The 14326-nt window shown below is 32.8% G+C and overlaps 2 long non-coding RNA genes across 4 annotated transcripts; both read right to left on the minus strand.

The window, feature by feature from the left end:
- Window positions 1-3740: 3740 nt before the first annotated feature.
- LOC112775812 (uncharacterized) lies at window positions 3741-7250 on the minus strand. Of its 2 annotated transcripts, none has more exons than XR_003189694.3 (4): window positions 6654-7250; window positions 6424-6571; window positions 6167-6304; window positions 3741-4006 (listed from the first exon to the last, which is right to left on the minus strand). It is a non-coding gene; the product is annotated as an uncharacterized lncRNA (long non-coding RNA). The 2 variants fall into 2 exon arrangements; XR_003189695.3 differs by having other exon boundaries at window positions 3741-4519.
- A 415-nt stretch (window positions 7251-7665) lies between these two features.
- On the minus strand, window positions 7666-10108 carry LOC140181974 (uncharacterized). 2 transcript variants are annotated; one of them, XR_011877698.1, is made up of 4 exons: window positions 9894-10108; window positions 8538-8934; window positions 8244-8443; window positions 7666-8030 (listed from the first exon to the last, which is right to left on the minus strand). It is a non-coding gene; the product is annotated as an uncharacterized lncRNA (long non-coding RNA). The 2 variants fall into 2 exon arrangements; XR_011877699.1 differs by lacking the exon at window positions 9894-10108 and adding an exon at window positions 9475-9612.
- Window positions 10109-14326: the final 4218 nt, after the last annotated feature.

A 14326-nucleotide genomic window follows, 5' to 3' on the forward strand; every position in this document is an offset into this window, starting at 1 on the left:
TTTTTATGTACCATTTTCGTTCCCAGCGTTTTCGTCCTATTTAAGTCCTTAACGTTTTAAAATCATCTCAATTTTGTCCTAACAGATTTCTAACGGCAGGATAACATTGAGTCAATTTTGAAACGTCAGTAACTTAAATAGGACGATTAAAACGTTAGAGACAATTTTGAGACTTACCCCAAATGTTAGGGATAAAAACGATACTTTACTCTTTAAAATATTTTATGTATTTGTCTTTCATATACTCGTATGTATGATAAGGTAGGTTATGTTAAATAATATATATTGTATGAGTTCAATTTATATATGTGTATATATGTATATATATGCCATATCTTATTACTGACCAAATTCGAACCAAATAGAAAATAAAATTAAATATTTATGTTAACTTTTATCATGTCTCGATGATATTTTAATTGTTCTTGCAAAAGAAAAAGAAGTTTAATAAAAAAATTCACATAAAAAAATACGTTACTTTACTATATTTTAAATATATTATTTGGAATACTTATATTATTTTAAATAATATATAATATTTAAAAGAACATTTAAAATTTATTATTTTGTATTAACAATATTATTAAAAATATATTATCAATTTTTCATAAAATAACATTTTCTTTTCTTTGGTTTCTCAAATAATATGACAACAAAAATATTTTACATAACAAAATCTACTAAATAAATATTATATTCATTTATTTCTATATTGTATGAAAAATAAATAACTAATGTTTAAAAAAATTAATTACATAATTTTATCTTAGTAAATTATAATAAGTGAATAAAATGCAATGTTGCATATATATTTCTTTTTCATATAACAAAAAAATACTTTTAATGAATAATTATTTATTAGGCTCATTTTTATACAAATAAAATTTTTTCTTAGTTTAATATATGTAATATTTCATACCAATTACCTTCAAATTTTATTTACTTTTTGAATAAATTAATAAAATAGTAATACGAATAATTGTATAAATATAATTTTATTTTAATTTTCATTCTATTACCATTTACATTAACCTTGAGGATAATTTAAAATAAAAGATAATAAATTTGTTGTAACTGCTGTCCACTAGTAGAACGATAACAGAAGCACTGCCAGCAAATAGTGAAGATGTTTAAAGATTAATAGAGTAATGGAGGAGTTCAGCCCATAAAATAATAATAATAATAATAATAATAATAATAATAATAATAATAATAATAATAAATAAATTTAATTTATCTGATAATATTTGATAATAGATTAACTTTTAAAGAGTGTTATATTCGCTACTTTATCTAGAGTGCATTAATTTTTGCCATTTTTCGAAGGACTTTGCTCTAAGTAAGAATATGTTGTGCTTATCTAGTTATTAAAATGATTATTAGATATTTTAGATAGTTATTGTATATATTATTCAAAATGTTCTCCTTTTTAGTATATTCTGCTTTTAATTATATATAAGGTGAAAATGTATTTTACAAGACTAAATTAAATAAATTAGATGTATTTTAGAAATTCTCTCTTTTTTTTAGGGTTATTTTCTTTTCAAATCAAACATGATTTATTGATAATTATTTAATTTAAATAAAAAATTCATATTTCCTAATTTAAATGATAGGAAAAGAAATTACGATTTTTTTATAATATATTTTAACTAAAGAATAATGTAATTTTGTAATTGCAAGTAAAATTAAAAAAAAAATTGTATTGTCCAACAAAATTAAGAAAGAAATCTTGATACAAATAAAACAAGTTATATATTTTTTTTTCCTGAAGTTAGAAGTGAGATTCGAATTCGAAGCCTCTAGATGAGGATGAGAGACTATACCATTTAAACTATAACTCGTTAGCAAAATAAGCTATACTTTATTCTCTATTAACTTTAAAACATAAATATCAATAAAAAATATTCCATTTACATTCAAACAAAAATTGAAATTAATAAGAATAAAAATTCAAATTTTATATTTTAGTTCAAATTTTAAAATATTTGTGTTTTTTTTCTCTAAAGTTAGTCGTCGTTGTTCATTTCATTAGACAATAACATTCCATTCTGATTTAAAAAAAAATACTTATAAGTTAATGAAATAAATAATTACTAACTCTGTATTTTAGTTCAAATTTTTTAAAAATTTACATTTTTACAAATATTTATATAATATTTTATAAGATCAAAAATAAAATTAAAATATATAAAATCCAGCCTTAAAATGCCTCTTACCAAACATAATCCTATTCTTCTAGGGCATGATACCTATATATGTTGATTTTGTTTGATAAAACTGATTATGTGTGTACATAAATATAATTACAAAAATGTTTTATAAATATTAAAAATTATTTATTAATTATTATATATGTGTATAATTTATATATAGTTTTTAATAAAATAATTTACTATTAAAAGAATTAATTTTTTTATAATAAAATAATACAATATTTTCATAAAAATTTATATATATCACAGAATGGCTATTGACTTATTAAATTTCATTTAGAATAAATAATTATTAAAAGATTCAGATAAAAGAATTAATAATTTTTGCTTACATAGAAGAGCTAACAGCTGATTAGAGTCGAATACTAACAATATATTTCATAGGAATGGCAAATGAGCTAGTATGCCCCCTTCTAATAGCGGATTAACAGGTTAAATCCGTCAATTTTTGACTTTTTGTTCTTTATTTTGGTTAAATTTTTTTTTTGCAAGTTATGCGAATCAGTCTGATGAATTTCGACCTATTTGCCACCCCTAATATTTCATAGAATAATATTTAATTTGAATTGTCAAATAAATATAATCATGGATACAATACTTATTTAAATGATTAATGGTTAATTTTATCAGTATTTAAATTTTTAATAGTAAAAGATGACTATTTGTTTTTAATTTTATGTAAAAATCTCTTAAGTTTAGTATGACTACGAAATCCGACAGGTTGACCAAAACTTGAGGCTAAATTAACAGACTTTCTTTCCTTTTGGGACAATAAAACGGCTGTCTTCATGATGGCTTCAAAGGACATTGTTGTGTTGAGTTCACTGTACTTGTATGTACTATGTTGTGTCCTCGTTCGAACGTGATCTGATCTCCTTTTGAGACCCACCATCCCTTCCTCACTTCTCATTCTCATCAAAATTGATAACCCTTCTGTTCTTCCACTTGTTACTCAGCTTGTCTATAGTAGACTTTCCAATTTGACTTCACTTCTCAGCCAGGAAATTACCACTCACTCCACTTTCTGTGTCAAAGATCCTTAAGCACTTTCTTTCTTTGATTATTGATTCGTTTTGATTCAGTTTCGGTAAGGTGCCGAGCTAGTTATGCTCAAATTAAAATACATGAGCAATTACCAAAACTAAAATAAAAAATGTAAATTTAAGTCATTATTTATAAAAATATATACTATTTATATGATTAAAAGCTAATAACAATGAATTGAAATTAGTGTAGAAGTGCAATACAAGTTTTAAATTTCTACAATAATATATAACAATAAAATTTACCTTGGATGAGGTACATTAAGTATAGTAAGTAACATTCATGAAAGTTTGATATTGAAATATTGTGGACATGATTACATTTTCTATAATGAGAGTGAAGGTGAGTATGAGTGAGAATATAGTGTGAGTAGTTGGTAACTACAGTTAGTCATTAAAATTATAATTAACTATATTAACTTCCACGGATTACGCATTATTATAACTAAAATTGTTTAGTAAATGTAGAAAGATTAATGAGTTCTATCTCAACATTTTTTTTATATTTAATATCAAAGTTGATTAAATTAATTTGACAATCATATGTGAAAATTCATATTCAAATAAAAAAATAATTACAAAAGTATAGTTCACTTAGGATGTGGTTCGTTGTTCAAAGCTTTTTTTGTAGAGCAACATAGCAAAAGTGAAGTGGTGATTCCAAACTATAACCTGGTTGAAAAATTCTTTGTCAGAAGCTCTTCCATGGTTGTGGTAAGAGTCGAACCGAGAAAGTTGGGGGTGTACCTGTAAAAGACACTCCGACGCTCAAGTCAGTAAGTATTTAAGAGGTATAATAATTCTATGAATATATAATGTTAAAAAAATAAGCATAGAAAACAAGAGAGATAGAGTAAAAATATATATGACAAATGATGTAACACCCTCACTATCAGAAGTCACGCTTCCGGCTGCGCCACTCTGATAGAAAGAAGTATTGCGACTGCTTTACATACTAAATACTAAACTAGGAGCCTGACTTGACGCTGTATTCGCTGGTTTCTTTTTTTTATTTTATTAAATGAGAATAAACACTTTATCTTAAGAAAAATGCAAGTAGGCATAGATTCATATATAAGACTCTTTACATAATATCTCATAAAATAACATACATATAGAACATACAATTCCTATCCCTCTTACAAGTTTGTAATGACAAAGACGAGGGAAGAAAATAATCTAATTAACACAGCAGCATATAAGTCAAACCCAGTATAACTCTTCTTAATGCCTCTTCATCTGGTTCCTGAAAAGGTAAAGCTGTAGGGGGGTGAGAACCTAACCACACGGTCTCACCACGAAGTTTCAAAGTTGTCATAAGAAGATATTTAATAAGAAAACTGTTTTCAAGCTCAGTGATTATCATTGCCTTATGAATCTTTTAAAACTAATAGGAAATCGTTCAAAACTCTTTTAAAGAAACAATATTTAATCTTTCAGAAGTCCAAAATCTTTCCTTTCTTATAAGAAAATCTCAATCAGAAACCAACCATGCAATCAAACAACACAGTCATTAATTCAGCACCAAAGTTCATTCTCAAATGTAGCACGCCAGGACAAACACAGGCAAGACAGACAAGGAAAGCACAAGTAGGTAGCAGTTACAGCAAATAGTTCAAGTAGCAGTTAAGAACAGTTTAGCAATTAGGCAAACCAAAACAAGTTCAAACCCAAGCAAAGCATACAAATGCATATGATGCATGCCTGTCCTATGGCTAATGAGGCTCATCTGTCGGTTATCCAGCCAACCCGACAAGTCTGAATTGTCCTTAGACCGTCCCCCGACGTGCATCCCCAAGAGTCTATGCATAGCTTTTTCTCAAATAATCAATATTACTCAATGGGGGTAACATTCCCGGGAATTTATGTAGTGCCCGGTCACACTTACGTCGTAGGGTCAACAGAGTATCGAGTTTTCAACCTGGTACACGTGGTGGCAAGCCACGGCACTTAATCCAGGGAACCTCGTATCTCAGATATTTCAAATTCATAAGCCATATAAACAATTCATTCATCATTTATCAATCCATATCCCATTTCCAAATTCATTCAAAAATCATATTTCAAATCAATCCTCATCATCCTTCTTTCCATTAATCAACAATCTCAATCCAAAACATAATTCTTTCTTTTCTAAATAAATCAATCTTAAATAAATAACGTTTAAGAATTAAATCTTTTTAAACAATTACTTCAAACAAAACTTCCAATTTTATAAAATTTCGGCAGCATCTCCTCTAAAACTCGGATTCTGCCACCCTTTTCGGGTCCCAACCAAACCAAACCAAACACCTGTTAGTCAGTCAAATCACTCCCAACACAATTTTCACCACAACCACATTCAACACAAGGTAATAGCAAAATCCAGAATCCAATCAACCAGTCCTATAAATCGCAATCTAAATCAATCTCATTCAACAGTATTAATCAATAATTAAGAACTCTCGGTTTTCTCAAACCGTTTCAAACCAAACCGTTCCTCAAACCCTGTTCGAACCATTTCCAAAATAGTAAATTATTGTCAATAAACAAATCGTTTTCAAATATAAGGCCCTTTCCAAATTTGTTTTAAAATCAAATTCCGATATCAAATCAGGTTCAATATCAAATCAAATTTCAATACTAAACCTTTCCTAAAATCGAATCATTTCTAAAGTTAAACTAAATGCCATTACTAAATATCTTCCAATAACTCTCGAAAAACTACTTTAACCACATCCGTCAACTAATCAGAATATTCAACTTTCTGAATCGATCAATCAATCAATACAACTAATAACCTCATTCATCCAAAACAACTCAATTCAATTCATAAGACTTACGAAATTACCAAAAATGTATTTTATGCATTAATATCGATTTATAACAACTCTGGAAAGTAAACAAGTTTAAGAAAAGCGCCCCTACCTCGACTAGCTGAATTCAAGAATCAAAGGCGACAAACCCACTTATTCCAAATTAACAGCAACAACAGCAATGGCATTAGAATCAGCAGTATTAACAGCAGCAACATCAAATTTGATGGAATCAAACGCGGAAACAACTCTAAAAAAATTCAAGGCAATACCAAAAATAAAATGGAATTAAAATCGTAACAAACAGATAAACGAGACCAAAGCAGTTCAGAGTATAAAAGTGAAACAGAGTCAGGAGACAGGCTAGACCTAGGGCAGTGACACTGAACTTGAATTGGGGCAAGTCAACAGCATCGGTAGCAACGGTAGAACTGGCAATAGTAATTCCAGTCACCCCAGCAGCGACGACTCTTTCAGAGCATCAACCATCACAGTCCACAGTTGCAGCAGCTTAATCCTAAAACATCAACGTCTTAAACTTCTCAATCAACGGATAACATGACAATAGCAGTGGGGGTTCAGAAACAAAAATGACTTACGGTAATTAAGGAAAACAAGGAAAATGAAGCGTAGCAGTAGTAGCGCAATGACTGCAACAACAACAGGGAAAATGGTCTCCTTCCCCACCTCAGCTCATGACTCCGGCGGCGGCGATGGCGGAGAGAGCAGCGGCGGCAGAAACCCCCGCAACGCCTTCTCTCTCTCCTCGCGTTGTTCTGTCTCTCTCTCTCTTCGCATCGGATTCTGCTCAAGGCTCGATAGCAGCTCGCAGCGCCGGTTCGACGGCAACGACTCCATGGCGGTCCGACGGCGATGGTGATGACGAGGTGCAGCGAAGCTGGCGGCGCACGTCGCGATGACGGTGGCGACGCTCCTCACTCGCGCGAGCTTCCCCTGCTCCGTGACACGCTCTCCTCGCTCCTCCTCCATCGGCGAAGACAGCGGCGCGACGAGCAGCAGGGACTCGCCGGCACGCTCTCCCCCTTTCTTCTCCCTCCTGATTCGCACCCTCTCCTCTCTTTCTTTCTTTCTGTGGATTTTTGGCTGCTGCTAAGTGTGGCGTTGTGAGTTTGTTTTTTGGAAGAAAAGGAAAGGGGTATGGCGGCTGAAGGGAGTGGGGTAATTAGGATTAAAGTTTTAGGAAGTGTTTAGCAAATTAGGGTTTAATTTGGGACATAAATAAAATTAATAATTTATTAATTTTAGGTAAATTGAAATTTGGTAAATTTTAATAAAATTAAAGTATATTGTACAAATTTGAAATCTAATTTAATCTCTTAAAATTACTTTAAAAATACTACTTAATTATCAATTTACTAATCAGTTTTTAATCAAGTATTCTAATTTATAATTAGAAATAATATAATTTAATTTTTTTTTTTTTTTAAATTTATGGGTCTTACAAATGACAAAATTTATATATACTTAGTAATACTTATATATCAGTGTATATGTCAACTTAATAAGAATATGCGATCAAATTGTGAAAAAAAATGGATAATATATGAGAAGAAAAAATGGGAAAAAAAAGAGTGAGGGGGCAAGGAAGTGGAAGAAGAAGAAACTAAATAAGTGTAAATGTGACTGCATATAAAAAAGATAAACCATACCTGCTAAGATGGCCTCTAAAAGATACAAAGAATGCTTTACATGAATCCAATAGAATCAAACAGATAAAGAACACTGACTTTGAAATCTCAAACCAAAAAGAAGGATATCATAATAAATAGGAAAGGCAAATACAAAATGGAAATGGTATATTTCATCATACCCAATCGGCAGCAGCCTACAATGTGACATGATCACCCATTCACCATTCCTAATATCAGTGAACCATGACAACATCAATAAAGCCATATCATCTGAAATACTTCTTCATCATATGATGGAATTTTTTCATTGGTTTTAGGAATATGCTGCAAGTACAGACAAGAGACATTTGTATTAATATCCAAATTGGAATTCTATAGCTACTTAGACTCACATATAAAGAATACATCACTAAGTATTACATATATAAGAAATTATAGAAAGAAGAAATTCAATGATATTAAATACAACAGAATTTGGCTGCACTAAAAGGCTAAACTTACAGGGATTGGGACCATCTGGTTTAATCTTTTGCCTACCTCACCGTCAAGAGAAGACTCATCCATTATTTCCAACGTATGCCACATATCATCACTAAAAACTGGAATCTCTCCTGACCCAAAAGAGGAACCATAAACATCAATGTCATGCATAACGTTTTCCCTTTCATTTGGATCATAATCCTCTGCTTCTGGAATGTTGTATGGCTCACTGTTAGAGTTCTGGCAAGTTTCATTACCTACATGTTGTTGACAATTTATCATGACAAGTTTGAAAAATATCCAGCACATCAAAAAGATAACAATAGAGAATAGCGATTGCCAAGTTTATACCACCAAAATTTCTGCTTCCATCTGAGTAAGAATGCCAATCCTGTGCAAGTACGGCTGCCTACACTTGATCGTTCCCAAATTTCGACATCCCAGAAGCTTCCAAGGATTCAAGTTGTGATAATTCTTCCTGGTAAGCACAAGCAACAGCTTCATCGTTCTCCACCTACGAAGGCTGACAGAAGCCTTCTCTAACATATTCTACGCTGCTACTTAAATCTGGATCATATCTAGTTATGAAACTAGGAGAACCATTATTGGAAAGTGTGCAAATGTCTAAGAGATTATGAAGGCCCCAGCGAACAACATCAGGATCCATGTCATATGTTGTCATGATCCTTCAAAACAAGGAACTCTATCCAATTCAAGGACTAGCTGTCTTATCCCAAGAGTTCAATATCTGAAACAGAAAAGGTGCAATGCATTCAGACATCATATAAACAATAAGCTTAAGAAAAAAGAAGCAAAATATTAAAATGGTTCCTAATCTGCCTAACAAGATCAGTTCAAAATGCAAATATAGACAAGGAATAAAGCACTAAATTCAATATATTCATTACATAAACACTTGGATCAGAAGCTACAATCCTTCAACTCAAACAGAGTTAGCCAAACAGTATATCATATACACTTAGACCAATACAATGCTTCTTCAACATGAAATTAAACATCTAGTTTTGTTTAACCTTGGAAAAAAAAAAACACATGATATCCAACCCCAAAGCATTAACCTTGGAACATGCAAATCTTTGAATCACAACCTTTTTTCCCCTGAAAAAGAAATATAACACCTAAATCCATATCCCAGCGGACAGAAAATCCCTAGCCACCCAAAAGCTTAACCACCCCCTCCCCCCAAAAAAAGAAGAATTTTTTAAAAATAAAAATAAAGAACCTGAGGTAAAAAGAAAAAAAAAGATAAAGAAAAGACTAAACCAACCTTGGATTAAGCAGAATAAGAAAGATAGGGATTTGGGAATGGAAGAATGAGAAGAAAAGGGGAGGGTAATAGAATTCTTCAAGAAATGGAATGCGAATGAATGAATGGATGGATTGGAAGTAAGAAAAAGTGTGGCGCGATCTCAATGAATTCCCCAAAGGTTAAGAATCATTACAAATCAACAAAAAATAAATAAATAATGTATCATAAAGTTAAAAGGATATTTCTTTTCAGCAAAAAAAGAAGTATTAACCTCAAAATCTGAACCTCATCAAACATTATATTACCAAGCTTTCAATATGCATTTCAATCTAAAATCTAGAACTTTATTTCTCAATCACTAATTTAGAATTGTTGGCATCCTCAAATTTCTAAATAACAATTCTGAAATTTAAAACATAAAAGAAGTTTCATGTTACCTTTTCAATCTTCACACTTCTTCAACGTGGTTCTTTGTGAATAGCTAGCAGAAAGGTTGAAGAAGACTTCAATCTTGCGAGAAGAAGCTGTAGCAAGTGCTTATCGAGAAAAACCATCACTTGCTAATTGCCAATGCTATCCTGAAAAATACGAAGAAGAAGAATAGAAAGAAGTAGGTGGTAGAAGGAGGGAATTTTGTATTGATTTACTAATCATATGTGATTTTTATTGTTATATAGAGTATTTAAAAGACTATTTATAACTGAAATAACAGAATATAGTTTCATTAAATATTTGATTCTAGGCGTTCTAGCTAACCAAATTTATTAGTTTGATTAAATAAAGATAAGTACATCATAAGTTAAAATAAATAATACATAAAAAATAAGTTAAAAATTTATGCTCCAAACTCAGAAAAAAAAAAATATATTAGAATCTTAAAAAAAATAATATTAAACGTATATTTTATTTTGTGTAAAATAAAATTATAATATTAAATATGAACACAATAATAAACAATTTTGTGTTATATAAATTTAATAAAAAAAAGATATATAAAAAACAAGTTGTGAAAGTCTTGAATGTGAAAGTACATGGAGTCATCAATTGCACCCAATTTAAATGTGAATAATGTGTCACTCTGCACCGCCAGGCAACATTATTCTAAGAGTACATAATTAGAGTTATATTGGGTTGCAATGCATTTACTATATTGGTCCTGTTAAGAAAACAAAATTTAAAATCAGTCAATAAAAAGAAAATCGTACCTTAAAAAATTTAAAATTACACATATAAATATATCATTGATTCTTGATTTTTTTTTCTCCTACAAATATTTATCCTTATGAAGTTATGATGTTTACACTTTGCCAAGCACAAATTTGTATCACGCATACACGTGACGATCTATGCGCTTTCGATGTGGCATCGGACTTTGGAAAACATATATATTAATCCACTCATCATATAATATATTTATACATAAACATTACTATATCATAACTTTTTTTTATCATGCTTATGTTATCACAGGGTCGCATCCTTTTCTGTTTGTAAACACTCACACCATGATCAATAATATATTATGATCTATAATTCTGTATACAGTAGATATATAGACACGCCCCTTTTATGCAATGAATGAAGCTTTATTAGAAAATATAGAGTATTTAAAAGACTATTTATAACTGAAATAACAGAATATAGTTACATTAAATATTTGATTCTAGGCGTTCTAGGCTTCTAGCGGCTAAAGAATTTGATTTTTTTTTTTTTACGGAAAAAAGAGTTTTGATTCAATCCATTGGTGGTAAAATGTCCAACATGACTAGATTTTGTACATGATTCGGTGCCTCTTCCACCCACACAAAATTTTGATTGATAAGAGCCATCTTAACTAATTCATGAGCCACTCTATTTCCATTTCTTTTGACATGACTAAAGGAAAATAATCTAAGTCCTCCTAATATTGCTAAAGTGTCAGCAATGAATGTTCCAAAACAAAAATTTATTGGCTTTCTTTGTTTAAGAGCTTTCACTACTTCATAGCTATCACTCTCTATGATTACTTCATTGAAACAACAATGTTTAACAAAATCTGCTCCCAAATAGGCTACATATGCCTCAGCCTCATGAGCGTCTAAGTGAAAGGGTATGGCCCAGCTAGCTGTCCCAAAATTAAGCCCATTTCATCTCTTGGACACTCACACCTCTATGCTCATCTCTTGGCACCGATGCATCAATATTAATTTTTATAATTCCAGTTGGTGGCGCCTCCCAAGTCTCTCTTAATTGGGCCAATGAAGAGTCAACAACCCGTAATTCCTTGTTTCTTGCGTTTACCTTCATGAAGTCTTCGAAGCCCTTCGTCGCACTCTCAATCTCCTCTTCAATTGTTGCATTTGTTCCTTCGAATTGCGGGACCGCCAAAGTTGGTTGCACGGCACACAAAACATTGCTTTCCTTTTCTCATCTAGCTTTTCCAATAAATTATACATCTTTTCAGCCTTTGATTTTTTGTAGGTTTATTTCTTAGTGTTAGAGGCGACGCAAACCAGAATTTTGTTGCGTACCAACAGTCCCTCACCACATGGACTTCTGATTCGTCTTCTTCTCAGTATCTTGGACAACTAGAAGCAACATTGATTCCTCTTCGCTAAAGAATTTGGTTATGGTTTCATTAGTGGTGTTTTGGCTAAAAATGGGTGCAGTACGTGAATTATAAATTGGTAGAGCTGTTAGATGAAAGATTCAACACGCAGGGGGCGTGTTGAATATGGCACGTGGGGAGCGTGATTGCCATATGACAAAGTCTGGTTGCATGCAGCTGCAGCACATAGAGGGCGTATTACACGTGACAACCTATCATTGGCTGATGAATCAAATAGGGGGCGTGCTGAGTCAACACATGGGAGGTGTGCTGAATGCTCTCCTATATATAAGGTAAAGCTTGGTATCATTTTCATTGCGAGGAAGAGTGTTCTTTGAGCGTGTTGCTAGTGTAATGGAGGGTACCACAAACTTAGTAGTGTATCACAACGGTGAGATTATACGGAATACTCATGAAGGAGTGAGGTTTGTGTGTCAAAATCCATTTTCTTTTGTGGTTCCATGCACAATGACGCTGATGGAGCTTCAAAATAATCTCTGTCAAAGTATGGAGAATGGTATGTTGACGATAGTGAGCAGTATTTTGTACCAAAATCCAATTATAGTTTTTGGTGGTCTAATATAGTTTGATATTATGCCAATCATTGACGAAATGAGTATGCAGAATATGTTCCAAATTTACCGGCAGAATCAGATGCGACAGCCACAGATAAGCTGTATGTTGAGTTTGAAAACGTAGAGGCAATGAGATTCAAAATGATTTAGATATAGAGGATGACAGAGTTGCAGTGTACGAAGGAATGAACAGTGACAACAAAGAGAACTTCGAAGCCACGTATGAAGCCGGTGACGAAGACGAAGATGGTGACGTGGGAGTCGAGACAGCAGCGGAGAATGTAATGGATCATCCCACAGTTAGTCAACCGATGAACATCCCACCTTTTATGCGTAACTTGGAACTTGATGTCATGAATGCACCGGAATCCCCGAAATATGCAAACATAGGTACGTGATGAGTGAATAATACGTTTTTGTGTTTTTATATTTTGGATGGATCAATGAATGATGATATCTGGTTTCTGTAGGTGTTGCTGACCCTGAGAATGGAGAGTTCAGGATCGGAATGGAGTATAGTTCTAGAAAGTCTGTCATTGCAGCAATGAGAAGTTACACTATCTTTAGAGGAGTCGACTACAATGTTTATGAGTCCGAACCACAGACGCTCTATGCAAAATGCAAGACATATGAGCGTGGATGCGACTGGATTATCCGAGCTAGCTTGATACAGAAAAAGGTTGTTGGAAGATATGGAGATACAATGGTAGGCACACGTGCACCATGGGAACGATTTCACAAGACCATTCCAAGTTAGACTCGGACACAGTTGCTAAGGCTATAAGGCCATTGGTTGAGACTGACCCGTCCATCAAGGTCAAATCTATAATTGCAGAAGTCTAGTCAAGGTTCAACTACACCATCAATTATCGAAAGGTTTTATTAGCAAAGCAGAAGTTCATAGCCAAAGTTTTCGGTGGTTGGGAGGATTCTTACCAACCTTTGCCATGGTGGTTCTCGGTCATAGTTCAGAAGATGTCAGGCTCAATTGTCCAAATAGAAACACGGCCCCTGTACAACAGGAGTGAGGAGGCGGACGGTGTTAGAATACTTCACTGCGTATTTTGGAGTTTCAATCCATGCATTAGGGCATTCAAGCATTGCAAGCCTTTAGTTCAGGTTGATGGCACATACCTATACGGTAAATACAAAGGTACACTTCTGGTTGCTGTTGCACAAGATGGGAACCAGAACATTGTGCCTATCGCCTTTGTCCTGGTGGAAGGAGAGACAGCTGATGCGTGGCACTTCTTTCTCAGGAATCTACAAAGGCATGTTGTTAGAAAAGATGGTGTGGGTATCATCTCAGACCGACATGAGTCAATCCGAGTAGTAGTAAATCGTTCAGGTGGTGATCAGCAACCTCCGAGAGCATCGTGGATGTTTTGTATAAGGCACATTGGCAGCAACTTCTTAAGGGCATTTAAAGTACTGCACCTGCAAAAATTTGTTGTCAACATAGGGTATTCAAGGACGGTGGATGAGTACAACATCAACTATAAGAGGTTGGAAGAGTAAGGCGAGGCATATGCCTGGTGGTGCAATGCCATTGGACTTAGACACTGGGTATTGGCATTTGATGAGGGTCATTGATAGGGCCATATGACAATGAATCTTGTGGAGTGCATTAATTCAGTGTTGAAGGGTGCCCGAAACCTCCCTGTGTTGGCCCTCGTACGAACCCACGTACCAATCCCGGTACTCCGTC

The sequence above is a fragment of the Arachis hypogaea genome, chromosome 19, assembly GCF_003086295.3.
Source record: "Arachis hypogaea cultivar Tifrunner chromosome 19, arahy.Tifrunner.gnm2.J5K5, whole genome shotgun sequence".
Taxonomy (NCBI): domain Eukaryota; kingdom Viridiplantae; phylum Streptophyta; class Magnoliopsida; order Fabales; family Fabaceae; genus Arachis; species Arachis hypogaea.